The sequence below is a fragment of the Nycticebus coucang genome, chromosome 5 (assembly GCF_027406575.1).
Source record: "Nycticebus coucang isolate mNycCou1 chromosome 5, mNycCou1.pri, whole genome shotgun sequence".
Classification (NCBI taxonomy): domain Eukaryota; kingdom Metazoa; phylum Chordata; class Mammalia; order Primates; family Lorisidae; genus Nycticebus; species Nycticebus coucang.
Genome location: NC_069784.1, coordinates 190971 through 203660, shown reverse-complemented (window position 1 = coordinate 203660; position 12690 = coordinate 190971). Strand labels below are relative to the sequence as shown.

Genomic DNA, 12690 nt, shown 5'->3' with positions numbered 1-12690 from the left:
AAAGCAAATTTTCCCTTTGTTTCCCTCTAAAAGAAGACACTATCTCTAACCACCAAGGTTGTTCACTAAACAAAGATCTATGAAAATATAGTCCAGAACAAAAGAACCATAGGTGGTTTGCTCACAGGCATGTAGAAATACAAGGAATCCATGGAGAATCCACAGAGATATGTCCTCACATCACCTCCTTCCCATCTGTGCTCAGATGTGAAGGGAGCTCTTCCCTGGCCATTCTATTTAAGGTCACAACCCTAATACCCTCCCTAAAGGCGCTTCGTACACTCAGCCTTTCTGTCGAGTGTACGAACAAACTGCCGTCCAGCAGAATACAAATGGACACACACACACACACATATATATATACTTTTTTTTTTTTTTGAAACAGAGTCTCACTCTGTCCATCTAGGTAGAATGCCATGGTGTCATAGCTCAAAGCAATCTCAAACTCTTAGTATCAACTGATCCTCTTGTCTCAGCTTCCCAAGTAGCTGGGACTATAGGCACCTGCCACAACACTGGGCTCATTTTTTTATTTTTAGTAGCTCTTGCTCAGGCTGGTCTCGAACTCCTGAGCTAAAGGGATACTCGGGCCTCTGCCTCTCAGACTGCTAGGATTACAGGTGTAAGCCACCGCTCCCAGCCTTTGATGTTCTATTTTATTAGTGTCATCTAACTGACTTGAACTCAAATTATTATATGAGTAACTTGGTGGTAAATGGTCAAACCAGGTTCAGACTTTAAAATTCTTTATCATTCACTCATGCTGAGGACTTTGCAACATACTGAAGAGCAGGGAAATGACCACCACACTCCCTGCTCTTTGGAGCTCACATCTTGGTAGTGAGGGCAGACACTGAGCTCATAACTGCACAAGCAATATCTGCATGTGAAGAGCTTTACAAAGGGCAGACACAGCATTGGGTGTATTCAGATCAGTGCTCCTACCTAGAGGAGCATTGATGTCTTCATAACATTGGAGAATTTCAGAATTCCCCTAGAGGGGCGTGTGCTCCAAGCACAGCGACTTTACCCTCAGCTGGGTGGCTAAAGAGTCATCAAGGGCGCAGCAAGCCTCTGCTAGTACTCACCGAGGACATGCCATGGGGACCTCAGACATGAGTCCGGGAGACCTGGCACTTCCCTGCCAGTCAGCACCCCGAGGTTTCCTGGTCCATTTCCGTCTACTCTTAAGGGCAGATTCTCACCTTCTGCGCCCCTAGGTCTGATGAGTCATGTTGGACCCAGTCCTTGGAATGTCACCTCTGTCACACCTGGGCTTTCACTTCCCTGCAATAGGCCTGGCAACACTGGGAACCCACCCAGCAATCTGAGGGTATGGACATTGAGACAGGTTATTCTCAAATTCTCTTTTTTGATTATGATTAAATAATTTCATTTCTCCTATATTTACTTATCAATGATTCCAAATAATCTTCAGGATGAAATGGAAATTCTTTTCTTTTTCTTTTTCTTTCTTTTTTTTTTTTTGAGACAGAGTCTCACTCTGTCCACTTGGTTAGAATGGCATGGTGAAAGCTCACAGCAATCTCAAACTCTTGGGATTAAATAATCCTCTTACTTCAGCCTCCCAAGTAGCTGGGACTACGGGCGCCCACCACAACACCTGGCTATTCTTTTTTTTAGAGACCAGGTTTCACTCTGGCTTAGACTGGTCTCAAACCTGTGAGCTCAGGCAATCCACCCACCTTCGCCTCCCAGAGTGCTAGGACTACAGGCGTTAGCTACCACATCTGGTCTGAAATGTAAATTATTAAACACTTACTTGATCTGGGGCTATGAGCATCTCTCTGTCCACCCCCACCGGCTCCCAGCCCCCTCTTAGCCCCTTCAAGCATTAGCTGACACAAGCCCTTCAAATCTCTGGCTGCATCCTTGGTTCTGTACTTGCCTGCTTGAGTTCTCTTAGCTTCTCAGAATGTCTCTCTGTACCTGTCCACCCGGCTGGAGCATTCTCACTTTGGGGGGTTCATTTGGAATTCCCTCCCTCAAAGCCTCTCTTGGTTACTCTGCCCTCCACCAGGGTGCAATGGACACCTCTCCCTGATGACTCCACAGCTATCTGTGCTGGGTATCACTCTGCCCTATTAGTGTTGGTGTCTTCCTCAGAGTGTGTGCACTTCCTTTAGGAGAAAAGCAATTTGTTTCCAGTCTTTTAACATTTTACTCTTCAGCAGCATGGGAACTTAATAAACATTTATTGAATTGAGGGATAAACAGAATAATACATGGATAAGTGAATAAATAAATTCATGAATAGAAACATTCTGGAGAGTATCAAATGTTTGTAGAAATATCACATTCAATGTTTACAGGGGCAGACAGGTGATGAAATGCATTAAATGAATTGCATCACATGTCCTGTGTAAAGCAATCTCTGGGTGAGGCACATGAGGTTGTTTGGAGATGAAGAAGGAACCCAGACAAGCCTTCTACTTTCTGTTTCTGCCATAGGTAAGGACTTATCTCTTTTTCATATTTCCAAATATGAAAAGTACCATACCAATAAAATTAATGTTAGCTCATCAAAACTTCATCCTTCCTATTGAGTTTTCTGCCCAGTTTCTTTGCCGATCACCATGAAAGCAAAAAACAATGTTCTTCACATGTTCTGTTTACCACTTAGCACCTTGTGGGTGTTTAATTAGTGTTAGAAGAGTAATCATAATATACAGAAGGTGAAAAAAAAGTTATGCATTTTTAGAGTATGACAATAGTTTTCCTTTGAAAATGCATTCAATTGAAATGTGATTTCTTTTTTTTTTTTTTTTATTTTTATTTAAATATTTTATTTGGGGATTGTTATTCCTAGCATCCTCACATAGATCACAGTATCTGTGGAAATTTATACAAAATCTGAACACTGAAATCCTGGATTTACAAACATGTCATAGCTGAAGTCTTTCCATCTTATAGCATCTCGTGGCTTGTTACTGACTTTTCCTAATTGCTATATTATGTATTCTTTAGAGAAACAAGACACTCTATTTGTCCATCACATCAGTATTCAGATGAGCAGAGCCTTCATTACTATAAGCTTTAACATAAGATCACTCTTTATAACATTTTACCCAAAATTCCCTGAGGAGGTTGAAAAGAAAATTCTAATTTTTTTTTAAACGTGTTTTGAGGTTGGAGCAGAGGTTAACATAGGTTTATGAAAGCTTACTGCTGTGTATAGAAATGTGATTTCTTATGTCACATCAGCAACATGATAAAATCATCACCAAAAAGCAATTAATTCACAAACCTGTGTTTTGGTACCTCATTCCTCCAACCAGCAGTCTAGGCCCACTCTCTCCAGGTGTGGGGTGGGGGCTGGTCGCAGTGCTCACCCACTTCCTCCCTCAAGAGCCCACCTGCAGTTGTCCCTTGCTGGTTATCCCTGGCTATTGACTGCTCCTGCCCAGGTCCCACCTTCTGCTACAGAACAGAGGCGATTTGTTGTATACTTGAAAATTAGCTTCAGCGCCAGGATGTTGGCTGGACTCAGCACCTGCCACACGCATAGCCTCCAGCTCCAGGCAGTGTGGGTCCAAGCACTCAACTTGTTGTCACTGTGTTAAATTGCCTAGGGTCATCCCTGAGTGAGGTGGCTGTCAGTAACAACTATTGACAGTAACATTAACAATAATGACTGTGTATATGGTGGACACTCCAGATTGTCCTTGAATATAGAAGCCCTATTTACTTATTTATTTTTTGAAACAAGGTGTCACTCTTATCTATCATCACGGCTAGAGTGCCGTGGCATCATCTTAGTTCACAGCAACCTCAAACTCTTGGGCTCAAGTGGTCCTGCTCCCTCAGCCTCCTGAGTAGCTGGGACTACAGGGACCACTGAGCCCTGCTACTTCTATTTTTAGCAGAGATGGGGTCTTGCTCTTGCTCAGGCTAGTCTCACACTCCTGAGGTCAAGTGATCCTCTTGCCTTGGCCTCCCAAAGTGCTAGGATAACAGGCATTAGCCACTGCTCCCTGCTGTTCTCTTTCCTTTATAATTATAAAGCCTTAATTTTTAACCAAGCTAGTGGCTACCTATAATAAAGAGTACATTTCCCAGCCCTTCCTCCAGTTCTGCACAGCCAGGTGACCCAGTTCTGGCCAATGGGATGAAATGGACTGGAGCAGTTTAACTTTACAGCAGTGGCTTTGAACTTTTTTGATAGCATTCGTACTGTAAGAAATATATATTGTATTACATTTTTGTCAGGTATACACACACATAATTTTAAAACAAAAGTTTTATGTAGGAATACTTCTACTCTGTGACACACTCTGATACCATTCATTCTGTTTCATTTGTTAAAGTCATTCATTATATCGACTTGCTGACCCACCTTCAAAGAGCCCTGCTTTACCCAACAATGTCCATGTGCTCCTCTCTCCCTCTTTCCTCGTCCTTCCTACCATCCTCCCTACCGGAACCCCAGTGCCCCAATTTGGACTTTGAGCTCAGGACACACACCAATGAGTATTGAGAGGGAAGACCCCTGGGCCTCTGACGGGGTAAATGCTGTAAGTGCCCTAAATCACCTGCCTGGGCTTTTCCCTGACAGAAACACAGGCTTTTGTCTTATTTAAGCCACATTGTTTTGAATTTTCAGTCTCTCCTGGCCAAAACGAGCCTTAATGGATTGTGTGTTTGCTGTGAGACCCACTTCTCTCTGTGCTTCTGCTTTGCTTTCTACTGGAAGAGTCCAAGTCCTGGGTCCAGACAGCAGCCTAATGCTGGTGGAAGACTGGAGGGCAGCAGGAAGGATGCCAGGCATCCTCCCAGCCACAGCTGTGCCCCTCCACGGGCCGGCTTCTTCCAGACACTGTTTCCTCTTGTGGTGGGTGAGCTCAGGTCTCCATCTCCTTCATCCCTGCAGCAGGAGGTTGAGTGTAGCTTCCTGCTGTGGCAGCTCTCTGGGCCTCCCTGTCCCTCTCAGTTCTTCCAGCCCCTGCCTAAGTCCCTGCATTAAATTTCCTCTGTTCTAAGTACTTGGAAGCAGGTGAAGTTTCCTAGTCAGGCTTGAGCCACACTAATGTCATACACAGCATGTTGGTGAAGTCCTTCTTCCAGCCCCAAGACCAGGCAATATTCTCTTTGCCCTCCTTCCTTACAAGTGTCAACACTGAGGTCCAGAAAGGCCCTGTGATCTGCCATGTGGGAAGTGCAGGAGTGTCCAGCTTCAAAGCCACTGCCTGTTTATCCATCTTTCAAGGAGCTTGACCTGCTTCTGAATTTTTCTGACTTTCAGAAAGTAATCATTTTATCAAGTTAGTTTTCCAAGGTCTAGTCACAATACCTATTCATATGACATCACTTCCTATTCCCCAAGGAGGAAGTCTCCATCCTCCAGACACACATCCTCCAGCCATCCTCCAGAGCAGGCTGGCGTTCTTTCATCTCCCTTGAGAAAGGTCACCTCCTCAAACCCCCCTGGCCTGGGGAGGTCATTACATCCCTTCAGGTCAGTCTTACTGATCATCAGAGGACTTGGTTTACTAATTCAAGAAGTGTCTACGTGGTGTGTGCCCGAGGGCTGCCACGAGGGGGACCCAGGTTTGCACTTGAAGAGCTCCTTGTCTTAGAGGGAGACAGGTGTGGAGAATAACAGGAACTCACACATCAGAAATACTTCAGTGAAATCTCGCACAGTGACAAATAATGGAGGGGCAGATCTTGAGCTGGTTGTTGGAGAATAAGAAGGAACTTGGCATCTGAAAGGAATCGGAAGAACATTTCAGGCTGAGGGAAGCAACATACACAAAAGCACAAAGGCGGGAAACATCTCAGATGAGGGTATGGAGCTTACTCCTCAGCTCAGACCTCAGTATTTTTATATCAGTATTTACCCAAATGTGTATTTGTATATGTGCATTTACATGTGTTTTTTTATCCATACACACGTGTGTGCACACAAACTATACTACATATCTATACTTTAGAGACATACATGCTATTATGTATTTGCATACAAATATACAGACATATGTGTATACATATTACATACGTACCGCATAAATTAATATAGATGTGCATATCTTGTTTTCTTTTTCTTTTTAGTATTATATTAACCTAACTCACTGAATAAAAAGAATAAGGATGAACAGAAGAATTCTGTTTACATTATCAAAGTAAGGAAAGCTAATTGCCTGGATTATATCTATGACTGTATTTACCATTCTAATAATAGACAAGGAAAAGTAATTTAAATATAAGCCATAGGCAAAGAGCTCTGGACACAGACTTTCCTCATAGGGAAAAGCCTAAATGGATCTTGAAGGCTCAGGTTCCTTTCTGGAATACTAGTGGAGAATGCATCCTGTACATGTTAACGTTTCAGCTAAATGTAAGATGTGAGTAATAAAGGATATTTCCACGAGGCTGAAGTCAGTCCACATTTATCCGTTTGCAAAATGACAGTCTATCCAAAATTTCTTTGTCTCAGGGTAGCACAACTCAGGGAGGAGAAAATGAATCAACTTAAAGTAAAACTTCCCAGAGTTGTCTAAGGAGGCCTTTGCTGACCCTCTGACTCTCACTGAGGTGGCCCTGGCCCCTCCCTCATGGTAGTGTTGGGGAGGGGGCTGCCTATACTGCCCTCTGTCCAGCTCAGCTCTCCAACCAGAGGAGCTAACCCTTGAGTAGAGGATAGCATCTGCATCACTGCAGTAGTTTGTGCTTTACTTTGTTCTTAGGTTTTGTCTTATCTCTCCAATTAAACTGCAAATTCCCTGAGGACAAGCAATCTCTCATCTACTCATTGTTCTTTGGAAACAATTATACTCTTTCTAAAAAACACCTTCCAGTGCTTTTCTCTTCTTGGGTTTTCAGTTTACTTTTGCCATTCTGGCCTTAGGAAAATGCCTTGAGAGAGGAGATGAATATGATGGAAGGGAAGGTTCTTTCTGACTGGAGGAAAAGAAAAGAAAATACAGTCTTTTGACACCAAGAAGTAAGATCTTTTGGGAGAGGAGAGAAGGTAAAGAAAAAAGATGAGATACAAGCTTCTGCTATCTTCCATGGCCTGAAGTCCCACAGTGACAGTGGAGGGTTACTGGAATGCGGCAGATTGGTTTGAAGAGATAGGAAGGAGTGGGACTTGTCCTTGCTTCTCTGGGAAGGACCAGGTAGCCCTGCACTGATCCCAGCACCACCAGGCTGTACAGCAGAAGTAGCAGACAGGCACGGCAGTGTGGGAAATGAGAGATCTCCCTGGTGTCATGGGAAGCTCTGACTGGCAGACAGAAGATTCTCCAGGTGGACCTAGAGAAGGCTGTGGAAGAAAGCAGGGGCATGAACCACGTCCACTATCACCCCAGAATGTCATTGGTTAGACCTGCCACTGGAATCAGAGGCTCCCTTGTTCTGCCTCTATACAATTTCTAATGCCTAGAGGTTGCTGAGAAAAGCTCCAGGAGGGCCCTTGGAAATGAGCCCCTTGATAGAAATGGTAGAAAGGCCACTGGCTCCAGAGACACGAACACATCAGAATACCAGCAGCTGGAGCCATCACCAAAGAGACCAGATGTTTCTTTAGCTGAAAATTGTAGCAATGTGTCTTGGTCAAAAGCCAGGGATGAGAGCTGAATGGCTGCACCATGTCAGAGGCTGGCAAAGGCCCAGCTCCTGCTGTCACCAGAACCACAGGCAAGTTATCCTTCACTGACTAGCCTTGGACGAAGGGGAAAAGAAGAATGCCCTGACATATGAGAGTTCACCCTAATGAGAGCAGCTTTCAACTAATGAGACTAATTTGACTGAAAAAGATATTGTTCTTTGATGCATGTAGGAATATTTTCCTTTTGCCTCATAGAAACAGAGGCTACTGAAGAATTTTTAATTCATCAGGAAAAACTTAAAAATTACAAGTCTCTCATGTATCTTGAGTTATGTGCTATGGAATGTCTAGCTTGTTTACATTTATTAGCAGGGCTTGGCTCAGAGGACTTTATACGTAGTAGGTGTGCAATGATATTTTACTAAATGATTTAGAAGGATATATAGCCCATAATTCACCTTGCCTTAGCAATTGCCAGATGGATTGTCAAATTTACTATCCACAGCTAATGGAAGCTTCTCTGACTTTCTAATTAACCAAATTTTAATGTTTAAAAATAATGAATTATTGCTTAAAGTTTATATTTGGAGCTATAAATATACAAATCCTGCATTTATTTACTCATTAATTCCATGTCAAATATCCACTTTTTTTGTTCTTACTGCACTTATCAGCTACTCCCAGTTACTTCTCAATAGCTGAGATTTGCATCAGAGGGAGAAAAGAAATTGCTTTTGCAATCTTAATGTATCCTTGAGACTTTATCTGTCACAACATGTCTGTCATCAACTGACTTTATCTGCCAACCATTCACTTATCTACATCAACAAGCCTTAAGTATTAAGGTTAAGTAATCTCTACCGTAATAATCAGCTGTGACAAAGTTGTCACTGCATATGTGTGTATGGCACTTTACAGTTCACAGAACTCTTCTAACATTTTATCTCTTCTAATTTTAACCCATTTTATTTATTTATTTATTTATTTATTTATTTATTTATTTATTTATTTTGAGCAGAGTCTCACTATGTTGCCCTCAGTAGTGCTATGGCGTCACAGCTCACAGCAACCTCAAACTCTTGGGCTTAAGTGATTCTCTTGCCTCAGCCTCCCAAGTAGCTGGGACTACAGGCACCCACCACAATGCCCGGCTATTTTTTTGGTTGCAGCTGTCATTGTTGTTTAGTAGGCCCCGGGCTGGGCTCGAACCCGCCAGCCTCAGTATACGTGGCTGGCGCCCTACTCACTGAGCTACAGGTGCTGAGCCCTAATTTTAACCCACTTTAATCTAGCTTTTATAGTTAGTACTCCACTGACAAAGCCCTTGTCAAGGTGGCTGGTGGCCTCTGTCTAATGAAAGCTGTCTTGGAAAATCTAGCTCTGGATGCCCCGCCCTCACCCTATGGACCTCTCAGCATTTTCTTCCCTTTGTTTTGGGCCATCTGCTGGTTGTATTTTCCTTATTTAGCAGCTTCTCCATTTCTTCTCTTTAGTATCTACTTTTTTTTCTCTTTTTGACCTTGAAATATTGAAAGGTCCCAGCCTTAGTGCATGACTTTCTTTACTTCCTGGGGGATCTTAGTGAGTGTAATGCCTTTAGGCTTTGTGCTGTAAGTCCTAAGTTTCTCCTGTTTCAGTTTCTTGCATATCCAAGATCACTTGGCATTTCTACTTGAATGTTTAATAGCATCTCAAGTATTAGCTTGACTTTCTCTTCATGATCTTATCCTTTTCTCACCCTGCTCTGGACCAGTGGCCCTGCTTTGCCCATTGGTTTTGAGGGTCTGCTCCTTTGTGCTCTTTTTTTCCTGGTGAGACTTACTTAGCCCCCACCTTTTCTAGACCACATGAGCTTTTTGCTGTACATCCAAGGCTCTAGCTACCAATGATCCTGGTGTTACTGTCTACCTGACAGCTTAATTTTAATGAAAACCTAGTGCCTCTAATTGTGGCTCCTTAATACTATCTCCTTTAATGAAAGCTGTTAATCACATGCTCTGTGGAGTACATGTCATCCAAGTTTACCAAACATTTAATTGCATAGTGACTGTTCTTGCCCCTGCCTATAATCTAGCATTAGCTGAAAGGTTCATTTTTAACACCTCTTCCAGTTGGTTGGTATTTGCTGCATGGAGTGCATTTTTGGAAGGCTTTTGAGTCATTAAACTCCCCAGAATAGAATGCTATGATCAGTCAATAATGTTTGTCATCTACATTGTATGAGGCAATCTTATTTTATGTACTTGCTATCCCTGTTTAATCTAATTTACATTCTCTTTCTCAGACACTTTTTTCTGTTCTTACAGAAATCATTTATTAAGACTATGCTTCAGGAATCATCTCTATAGTTTGAAATAATTTATTAATATAATTAATAATTCATTAATAGTTTCCAGCAATATAATAAATAGTTCATTAACAATTAATATAGTAGTAGCTATAGTACTGCTAATAATTTTTTTTTAAATAGAGACAGGGTCTCACTGCATTGCCTAGGCTGGAGTGCAGAGTCTATTCACAGACAAGGTCATAGCTCACTGTGGCCTTGAACTCTTGGCTTTAAGGGATCCTCCCACCTTGGCCTTCTATGCAACTGGGACTACAGGCTTGCACTGCTGTGCCTTTCTCTAATAATTGATACTGTTTCTAGAATACTTCACCCTTTGCCAAACAACATACCAAGATTAATTAATTGATTTGATTAATTCATTTAATCTTTATAATCACCTCTTGAGTATTACTGTTAGCTCCTTTACACGTAAAGGTGTGAAGACAGAGATAAGAAATAATGGGAACAAGTTCTTTTAGCTAGTAAGTGGTAGAATTTGAACCAAGGACTGGCTCCAAAGACATGTTCTTAAAGAGTCTGCTGGACTTTCAATGTGATATTTGTTTAAAAGTTTTAAGAATTTGGGCAGTGCCTGTGGCTCAGTCAGTAAGGCTCCACCCCCATATACTGAGGGTGGCGGGTTCAAACCCGGCCCCTGCCAAACTGCAACAAAAATATAGCCGGGCGTTGTGGCAGGCGTCTGTAGGCCCAGCTACTCAGGAGGCTGAGGCAAGAGAATCGCTTAAGCCCAGGAGTTGGAGGTTGCTGTGAGCTGTGTGATGCCATGGCACTCTACCGAGGGTGATAAAGTGTGACTCTGTCTCTAAAAAAAAAAAAAAAAGTTTTATGAATTTGACGGATAATGTACATAAAGTGCCCAAATCTTGTGTGTACAGCTCAATGGAGTTTCACAAACACATGCTCAGGTAGCTGCAACCCACGACAAAATCTAGAACATTTCCAATACCCTGGAAGGCTCCTTCATTCTCATTCCCCATTGTTATTCATTGATAGCAATGTCAATTATGACCAATTCCACGTGCTTTTAAACTCCATCTGATTTCAGGTGTTAATCTTCATACCCATGAGCTTCATCTGTGGTGGGCAGACCCTAGCGTAACTCCCAGTGATCCCCACTTAAACCCCTCATCTAAATGGCAAAAATCATCTTGGGCTGGTATACCAGAAATGTGACACTGGAGCTCAGCCTTGAATGCTGAGAAAGATTTCGAGGAGCAGAGCAGGGCGGCACAGCTGATTGGGACAATTGGGGCCCAGCTGGCCCCACACCAGGCAGCTGCAGTTGCAACTGAGGTGTGAACAGCAGCTGAGGAGCCTGGAGATGCATTTACTCTGCCCAAAGGACATGGCCTAGTGATACATGAAGGTGGCAGATCAACTTAAGAGTTCCATGAAAAGCTTTTTCCTTCAGCTATTTTGATGATTCCAGTTTCTGGTTTTTAGAAACCAGCATTTTTTTCATTACTCTTTACTTGTGGGATTTTAGGGTGCTTTCTGGGCCAGTGTTTTAGTTGTGTATATCTTCTTTTCCTTGTCTTTACACTCCAGAAGACAATGTTTTCTAAGAAACAGTCTCCACTGAAGAAATATTCTGGTCACATCCAGCTAAGAGGGAAGAGACGCCCCCAGGAGCATAATCTCTGCCTGTTCCCTCACACTGTCAGCTTCCTGCCCGCACAGATTTCCTCCCAGGTTTATTTCTTTTTGATGGACATGAACAATTGTGAACAAACATTGTATTAAAAGTAGATTTCTGTATTTACTAGGAATACCTTGGGATGGGAGAGAGAGCTTCAAAGGGTGTTTCCAGCACAGTCTGCATGGAGAGAGCCATGGCACACACCATGCTTGTTAGAAATCTGAAAATAAAACAAATCAAAACAAAATACTTTCCCAATGGAAAAACTGACTTATAATAACAAAAATAAATATTTTAAAGAAGTGTTATATTGAAAAATAAAATATCTGAGAAATATTTATGTATTCATTAACAGTTTAACCAAGTATATTCTTATTTATCCTAATTCTTTGCAGTTTTTATGGTTTTATTTAAACACAAATAAAATGTGCACATGAGCTGTCTATTCAATTTTCTTTGCTGTGCAGCCTGGGATTGAGACTGGTGACTCTGATGGCCAGCTGGGCTGCTCTCTCCACAGTGGCTCTCTCCACAGTGGTTCTTGGAGGAAATGTTGTGAGCAGTCTCTACACAGTAAGATTTGTTGCACATCAGCAACACTTCCAGCTCCTTGACATTGTGGATGAGGAACTTTTGGAAACCACTGGGCAGCATATGCTTTGTTTTCTTGTTCCCATAACCAATGTTGGGCATCAAGATCTGGCCCTTGAATCTTCTCCGAATTCTGTTGTCAATACCTCTGGGTTTCTACCAGTTATGCTTAATTTTGACATATCTGTCTGACTGGTGGTGGATTAACTTCTTGGTCCTCTTTTTGACGATCTTGGGCTTCACAAAGGATCTGAGGGCAGCCATGATGCCAAATAGGAGATGGCTGCCACCTCCGTAGGTAGCACCCAGGAAGAGAGTGTAAGCCATTTATCCTCATTTTAAGATTAACAGCATGCTCAAGTCAGGTCAAAGGGAGAACTTCATTGAAGTGGCTGATTCTACTCTTCCAGAGAAAGAAAATTTTTTAAAAAATAGCAAGTTACAAGGAATAAGTTTAACTGTGGCTCATGACAGAGTGAGATTCTATGTAAAAAAAAAAAAAAAAGAGTAAGGTTAACTTTTCTGGTTTATTTATGATGT

General features: G+C 42.3%; 1 pseudogene; it reads right to left on the bottom strand.

Moving 5' to 3' along the window:
* Window positions 1-12005: 12005 nt before the first annotated feature.
* Window positions 12006-12414, bottom strand: LOC128586521 (60S ribosomal protein L32-like; annotated as a pseudogene).
* Window positions 12415-12690: the final 276 nt, after the last annotated feature.